The sequence below is a fragment of the Carassius gibelio genome, chromosome B23 (genome assembly GCF_023724105.1).
Source record: "Carassius gibelio isolate Cgi1373 ecotype wild population from Czech Republic chromosome B23, carGib1.2-hapl.c, whole genome shotgun sequence".
NCBI classification, from domain to species: Eukaryota; Metazoa; Chordata; class Actinopteri; order Cypriniformes; family Cyprinidae; genus Carassius; species Carassius gibelio.
The window spans coordinates 8,188,006-8,197,322 of NC_068418.1; positions in this window are offsets into that span (position 1 = coordinate 8,188,006).

Below are 9,317 nucleotides of genomic sequence, written 5' to 3' on the forward strand. Positions count from 1 at the left end.
TTTCTTAGAACATTACAATGATGCCATCTCATGTGTTTCTGATCCATAACTTTTATTGCCTGTTTATATATTGAAATAATAGTCTTTAATTTATTTGGAGAGATTTGGGACCATGATGTGACACAATATGTTAAATGTGAAAAAAATCATTGCATGCATGGAAAGTTTTGTAGTTTGACATGACAAATATCTTCTAATAACACAAAAACAATTAAGGTTTGGTTTGACCTTCTTACAGATGTACTCAATGTGACTGTCAAATTTTTAATTCTTATCTAGAATAATCCCTCGATGCTTGACTTCATTCACTGTCTTAATTACTTCATTTTTAATCTGCCCCTCAAATACATCCCTTGTAGGCCTATTTCTTATGGAGAAGCACATGGAAAAGGTTTTTTTTTTTTTTTAGCATTAAGAGTTAAATGAGACAACTCAAGCCATTTAGAGATGTTATGTAATGCCTGAGTCAGGTGCTCACCTGCCAGGCTGGGTGTTGTAATGGACACATGGATGACAGTGTCATCAGCATACATCTGGCAGCCAACGCCTGGACAGCAATTTGGTAAGTCATTAATGTACATTGTAAACAGCAGAGGGCCAAGTACAGAGCCTTGAGGTACTCCCATGTTGTTTATCTGCAGAGGAGATAGCCCCGTTAACCCTGACACACTGCTGTCTTCCACTTACTTCCATGTAGTACGGAATGAAATTAATATCCGATTTCTTTTTTTTTTCTTTTCAAATTAGCCATCTGTATTTTTCTGCCTTGACAGAGAAGGTGGGTGAAATTGTGTTTACTGTTTCCAGTTACAGATTAATGGCGGATACTTCAGAGTTCATTAGATTATTTCTCTCATTAGATTACTGTGTGTATGTGACCCCTTCGAGACACATGTCTGTGCTATTTTTGATCAAAGCAGCCAGGGGCCTGCACAGTGTCTTGGTTAATTTACCTTCATTACCAAACGAGACGGGCAGTCCCTAATCCAATCACAGAACAACTGTAATTTATCTTTCAAAGCTCATATGTCTCAGTTTAAAACATTTAAAACAGCATAGATTTTTTATATAGACCTAGTAAACTGCATACTGAATTTTGTGCAGACAAAAACAAGTCTATGAGGGACTGACTAATAGTCTATGCACCGTATATGTACAAGATCACATTTTCATAATTTTCATTCATAAAAGTATAAACGTTGGAATTTTTACAACAGTTACTGTAGGTTTTGTCAATTAATTTGATTTGTCGAGCATCATTTCAAGCATCGTGTGTTTGGGTTTCCAGTCGAACTGTGAGAATCTTTCATGAAGACTGTCCCAGGTTTGAAAAAAATGTGAAAAGTAAAAAAAGTAGCATAAACGCACTAAATCCACACTTCAAGGCAGTATTTGAAGCAACCATCATGTTCAATTAATTTATTTTGTGTTATTATATATTTATTTTAAAGTGTAATGTGTTGAAAATCAAAATGTAAACGAAGCTCTGTAAAACGTTGCTCACATGGTCACGATTCACAAGTAAAAGATTTCATTTCTTAAAACCGATTACTTACAAATTCACTTCTAAAAATCCCATTACCCCCCCCCCCCCCAAATATTTCTGAAATATTATAGAGAAATATTTAAAGAAATCAACATTATATGCTGTCTTTGTGTATCAGTAATTGTATAATTATTGTATAAATACATGTGTATTATGTTGTTTAACCAGTAGGAGGCGACAAACTGTGAGTCAATTGAATCCTTTACTCAAAAATCTCAATCAAATCAATAATAAACAATAGAATATCTTAATGAATTAATTATTCAAGATGCACCTCTATTGGGGGCAGTTGTGGCCTAATGGATAGAGCGTTGGACTTGTAACCCGAAGATCACAGGTTTGAGTCTCAGGTCTGGCAGGGATTGGAGGTGAGGGGAGTGGACCAGTGCCCCTTCAGTCTAATGACTGAGGTGTTATATAAATAACTTCTCAGAAGAGCCTCAAATTGTATTATTTATTTATTTATTAATATTAGCACAGGAGGCTTAATGTGCTGTCACATTTACAGTAATTCAGAGAATTGTCGTGGGAGAAATATGCAAACCACACTCTTAGGAATTTTGCACGAGGGTGAGTGATTTCAACACTACAGATTTATTGTATGAATTCTCAGCGCTGACCAACAGAAAACTGCTTAGTTTAAAGTGACTTCATTCAAGCATGCTTCACATTTTTTTTCCTGCAATATTTCACTTTAAAGGGATAGTTCTCCCAGACATTCTGTCATTAATTGCTCACCCTCATGTCGTTCCAAACCCATAAGACCTTCGTTCATCTTCCGAACACAAACTAAGCTATTTTGATGAAATCCGAGAGCTTTCTGACCCTCCGTAGACAATAACACAACAGACATGTTCAAGGCCCAGAAAGGAAGCAAGGACATCATTAAAATAGTCCATGTGTCCTCAGTGGATCAGCTGTAATTTTACAGAGTTGCAAGAATACTTTTGTGCCCAAAGTAAACAAAAAGACTTTATTCAACAGTTCTTCTCCTGTGCGTCACTGTTCTGTTCGCTCATCCTAGAGTAACCTGGCAACAGAAAAGCCATATCCTGGCAACCACAGTGAGAGGGAGAGTGAGGGAGAGAGGGAAGCTCTTCCTTTGAGATTCACAGAAGAACAGACGATTAGGAGCTCTGCAACAGAAGAGCACACAATACATTACACTGAGAGTACATGGGCGTCATGGGAAGGAATGGGAGGCTTTGAGGTGCCTTTGACCGATTACATAATCATTAATTTGTGCAAGATGAAGTGAATTTGAAGCTAGAATACTGATATATATTTTCAATGTTGCCTTTCACTCTGAAGAAGAATGTTTGCCTGTCTCTCGAATGTGAGCAGATGTGCTGTTAACCCCTAGAGACTGGAAATAAGATAAACACATAATGATGTGAAGCCCTGTGTGTGTGTGTGTGTGTGTGTTATTGTGTAGCATCCTTTTTGCAGAGGACATTTCTCATGGGTGGCACTCAGGGGTTCATCCATTGTCTGCTCCTGCTCTCTTCAGCATTACTTTCAAACCGATTTGATCACAGCAGAAGATTTTAATTCCTATCATTGAGGTAATGGACGCTAAACTTAATTAAACATTTCAGTAACAAACCAGTAATGTTATCTATCTTGTGTTACCAATAAACTCTCATTTGAAGGCAGACATGCTTGAATGTCATGCACATTCAAGACCTTTAGAAGACCTTTATATTTAGGGTCACAACAAAAAATCTTTGAAGAAAATTCTGACGAGACCGTTTTTAGCTAACAAACACTGATTTTACAAGGAGAGTTCACCCACGAATACTGAAGATACTTACACATGAAAGTTAGAATGGAAGAATATATAAACCTTCTGTATATATATTACATGAAGTGTTTGAAAACGGTTTCTAATATTCATTTAGCAATGAAATACATGGGTTGATAACTCCCTTTACTAACAAAACGTAACAAAAAACTCCTCAGGGATTGTTGAGATGCGTTATAGATAAGTACTCTCAATATATTACAGCTAATTTGACAGTACATATACCCAGAATACGCTTGAATTATGTTTAATTAGGATTTACAACATCATATTGTTGATTGTGTTACTGTTTCCACCTGACATATTGACAGTGGTACAAAGAGAGATGAAGTGGTTGTATCAGGGATATGTCGCTTTGCATAACCAGCTAATATGATTTTCTGGTCTATTTTTTTAAATGGTATGCTGACAAATCTTATCTTGATCTGTCATTTGACTTTTAGAGACTGCATAGGTAAGTTTGACCACAAGATGGCGCAGTTACTCTATTTACAGGGAAAACATGTCGACTTTAAACTCTTTTAAACATTTTTAATCTAAACTATTTTATTAATTTTAATGATGGAAAGTCAATCAGATATATGAACTAGGCACAGTATGAAATGATTTGGAAGTATATATTGTCACAGGGTCACTTTACCACACGAAGGACTTCATTTCCCAGCATCCCGTCTGCTTCACACCTGCACCTGATCCCCAATCAGCACACATTCACCTCATCACCTACCATATAACAGCTTTTGATGTTATTGACCATGACATTTTACTGTCTAAGCTTAAGTGCTATGGGTTTTCACATCAGTCTGTGTCCTTGATAGGCAGTTATCTCTCTGGTAGAAGTCAGCGGGTATTTTTCAACGGGAGCTTTTCTGATTGTAAACAGTTGTCATGTGGTATTCCTCAGGGCAGCTGTTTGGGTCCATTGTTGTTTTCTGTGTTTGTCAATGATTTGCCACATGCTGTTTCAAGAGCAGATGTTGTACTGTATGCAGATGATGCTACAATGTTTTATGCATCACCTACAATTACTGATATAAGTTGTACCTTGCAGAATGAACTTAATGCCATTACAAATTGGGTGAAACTTAATAAACTAGCTCTCAATATATCTAAAACTAAATGTATAGTCTTTGGTACTAAACATATGCTTGGCAAGCCTTGCAACTTAAATCTAATTATTGATACATCTGTGGTAGAGCAGGTGAGTCAGACTAAACTCTTGGGTGTGAAGCTGGATAGTCAGCTCTCTTGGGCTGTTCAGATTGACCACATTGTGTCTAAAATGGCCAAAGGCATTGCTTTTTCCCGGAGATGTTCAGTATATTGTCCACCATTAGTTATGAAAACAGTTGTCCAATCTTTAGTTCTGTCACATCTGGGGTACTGCCCAGTAATTTGGTCCAGTGCTGCACAGGGACATCTGAAAAAATTACAAATTGTTCAGAACAGAGCCGCAAGAGTAGCCCTTGGTTGCTCTTTTCGCTCCAGTGTGGATAAAATGCATACCTGTTTGGGCTGGCTAAAGGTGGAGGACAAACTTAATATAAGTCTTCTCTGTTATATGCACAATGCTCTATTTAAAAGCAATCCAAAATCTTTTGTAGATAAATTGGTTTTTAGTGGGAATTGTCACGCACATGTTACGCGTCAGGTGAGCTCAGGTGTGTTAGTGGTTCCATCCGCAAGGTCCAATTGTATGACAAGAACAGTTTTAGTTAGATCGTCATCTGCTTGGAATAAATTGGACTTAAGAACAAGGTATATATCCAACATATGTAATTTTAAGAAGACTCTAAAACAGATTATTATTAATAGCATTACACCAGTTAATTTGTGACTTATATAGGTACTGACATTTTCAAATGTTGTATGTGTGTGAATGTGTATATGTGGATAAATGTATACATGTGGTTATGTTATATGTAAGTTATATGTATATTATATTTGTGTATTTTTAATTGTACATACGTTTCAGCACATTATGGGCCCCAGGAAGACTAGCAACCACATTGTGGAAGCTAATGGGGACCCAAATAAATAAACAAATAAACAAATATAACAGCTGTAGTGGCCCAACAGGTCACAAAACCCACGGTTCGGTTCATATTATGGATCAGCAAATAAATAAAAAAAATTGTACTGAAAGTTTGTTTTAAGTTGTATACCACAGCAAAGACTACTAATATAGTGATAAAACAAGAACAATTACACAAATTGAAAGCATAGATGAATACAGCATAACACAAGATACAAACAAAGTCAGTAAAAGTAGTCTTCAGGAGTAGAAATTTTATAATTCAGTGTATACAATAGTGCTCACTGCACAAGTTTAATACAGATTAATCTTTGAATTTAGAAAAAAAGGGTCAGGGAACAAATAGTTCTTCATATGAACTGCTTACCTGTTGCTTACCTGCCTCCCATATCTAGTGCTAGTCCTGTGAATAAACTCTTGAAACTTACCTGTCTGCCTCCTAATAGGCTCCTTATATATATAATAGCTAAATATTTACAGAAATGTATCAAATTGATATTGTGTAACCTATTTCTTACCCAAACCAGTGTACGAGTGTAACAGACTTGTCAAAGTGAATCACTTCAGGCATGACATAATTCTAGTTTTAGACTAGTCACAGGAATAGAAAGTGAGAGTGGCACACATGTGTTTTTGGCTTTCTTTATGCGATCTAATACCTTCTATTGTTGCGTGTGACACTGAAACTCTGACAGGGTCTTTCCAGTTTAACCAGCCACTACGTTTCTGCAGCTTTCGCTTTATTTTGAGCTCCCACGGCATGTTATTAATTACATCTGAGCTGCACATCAGCGTTTTGGCTTTTAATGGCTTTAATCCAGTTATAATGACATTGACACTGCCATTACTACATAAGAAGCTGTTGAAGAAGCTTTGTTTGCTCTTTCTGCATCAGTTTAGTACTTGTGTGTGAATAGTGCCAGTATATGCTCTTGAGTTCAGTGACTTCATATCACACACACAGTTATTAAATAATACTCATTCTTTACTCATTTTATACATTTAGAATATTGGTATATTACAATAAGGTACTATTTGTTAGCATTAGCATTAAAATAAAAGTTTTTTTTTTTTTCCAAACCTGTATGAGTTTCTTTCTTCTGCCGAATACAAAAGTGGATATTTTGTTGAGCAAAAAATGTACAATAGCCATTGACTTATTTATTTTCCATACCATGTGAGCCAGTAGCTACCGTCGACTGTTTGGCTTCCAACATTCTTTAAAATATCATATTTTGTGTGATTATATCCATAACTCATATATAACATAGCAATGTTAAAAAATATAGTTAACTATTTGTTAAACCTTATTGTGAAGTATCGTCGATTCTATTCACATATCTGTCAGTTATGTGAAGCTTTAATATCAGTTTATAGTATTACATCAACACAATATAGTATTTGTTCTTCAATGTTTTTTTAAAGCACAAATTAATTGTAACATATTTTTTTTATATACAGTATACAGTACACACTACAGTTCACAGTAGTTACTATTGTTACTATTTTTTTATTTTTTTTTACAAAATAAGATTACTTTTATTCAGCAAGGACACTTTAAATTAATAAACTAATTATTAGAAATCAACTGAGAGTGATAATAAAATATCACTATTGTTTCACTTAACATAACAGAAAGTCAGTGGAATAAAAAAGCATGATTGGCAATATGATGGATTAGTTTTTTTGGCTGCCCACTGAAAAACAACAACTGCTTTATGACATTCTTTACATTTTATTTGAGACATTTAATCATGCTGACCACTAGTTGGTCCCACGATCTAGGTGATTTCCTGTTTTCTAATCATTAGGGGGACATTTGGTCCCCACCTGCCCCCACACACACTTATTGTCTCCCGTGGTCCTCTATGTCTGTCTGAACTCTGTGACCAGAACACAGAAACATCTTCTTGCACGGACAGAGGTTCAGTCAGGACTCTCTCTCTCAACCACCGCCAGGACCTTCATTAATTCACGATGCCCGTGTGAGATTCCAGATGCTGTGCTGCGTGCTCCTCAACACAGCTGCTTTACTTTACACACCATCTCCTTCACGGCTGGAGTTGCACTTACTAAACCTGATTTGTTTTACCCATTGTATATTTTCTGGAGGTGACCCGAGGACCCAGAGAGGGATTCTGGTCTGTGATCCATGTCACTTTGAATGGCTGAGTGCAAGTGTTGTCTAATTTATTTGAGCTCTTATTCATGATCCAACACGGACTGGAACGGAAAGAACACAAGGGATCCCAGCTAGTCCCTTAGTAGCCTGTTCCAGACAATATATTCATCACTGAGCAGGAAACAGACAGCGCGGTGCTTTTTTTGAGTGCCAACTGTACGTCAGTGGATGAACTTATGATACACGTTTGCACATCTGTCGACACCGAATGAGAAAACAGTTGTTGCTATGCATTCTAAACAGCAACGCTCTTTAATTTGACATTGGATCACATATACAATGCATGAGATGTATGTTTGTCTTTTTAGGTCTGCTTTAAAACAGGACATTAGCAAAAGGTGGAACTGTGATTTTCATTGCATCTGCAATAGTTCCCCAAATGAGGCATTATATTGTATATTCCAGTGCTACTCAAATGAGAGTGTTAATGTTTTAGCTGAGTTGTTTAGAGTTGGCTAATGTACCTGGAAGGCTAAGGCGATCTGCATTCTCATTAATCCCAGTTGTTTCTTGGCTTGCACAAACAGTTCTGGAAGTATGTGACCTGGATTCTGCTATCGGTGCAGTGCAACAGATTAGCTTTGGTAGGGGCTAATGGCTAAAGCTAACAAACATGGACACCGATCAGTTAGTGCATTGCAAGGATGTAGAGGAGATAAGAATTTGTGTAACTGATTTCCCGTTTTTTTTTTTTTCTTCTTCAATAAATGGATTTTTATATGTAACTTCTTAATGTTGTTGTCTTTGAAATATAGTTAATGTGAACAAAGAAGCATTCATAGTAACTAAAGTATACTTTAATGTAAGTTCTATTAAAACTTGTGTTTCATGTATTTAAATATTTGGAATTGCACATTTATAATGATAAAATTGTCATTTTGTAAATATATAAAAAATTATAAATTTAAAATTAATATTTAATTGGTAATTTTGACATGATTAGTATGAATGTTAAATCACATCAAAATAAGTCTTCTTTAAAGCACGGCAAAAGATTATTAATACATAGTGAATTAAAATGTACTTTGAAGTATAGCATTTAATTTGACATTTTTTTGAAAATGCTCTTTTAAAAAGTGTATTGAGAAACGGTCATGAAATCTAATCTTATTGGCCTTATGTTTTATTATTAACATAACAGTCCATGTGACATCCATTGTTCAGCCGTAATGTTTTGCCACTATGAGAATACTTTTTGTGGGCAAAAAAAAAAGGGCTCCATTCAACAATTTCTTCTCTTCTATTTCAGTCTTCGATGCGTGTACGAACCCACAGTTTGGTATGAACCCACAGTTTTTTTTTGGGGTCTTTTCTTTTTTCCTTCTTTTCTTTAATGCAAATCGTTGATTGTTATTCTAAGGCATGTATTCTAGCTTTATTCAACAATAAATAAACAATAAAATGTACCTAACGTGTACAATTTGGTAACCTTTAAAAAGTAAACCGCTCCAAGTGACATCACGCGTGGCGAGCGGTAACGGTGCTTGTTGAAGAGTTTGGGGTCAACGTTGGGGATTAGGTCATCATGTGTTGAGTCCTGCTTGGATTGGCCATTGTAACGTGTACGATTTGGTAACCTTTGAAAAGTAAACCACTAGCAACAGATTTGTACTTTTCTGAGAGGGACATTATCCACAAAATCAAGGTTAAATGCAGATCTGTATGCAATTCTTTCAACACAGTGTTATGGAAATTCATAACTATTTTACGTTTTGGTGAGTTAGTGGCTTGAGTTACCTTTGATTCGTAT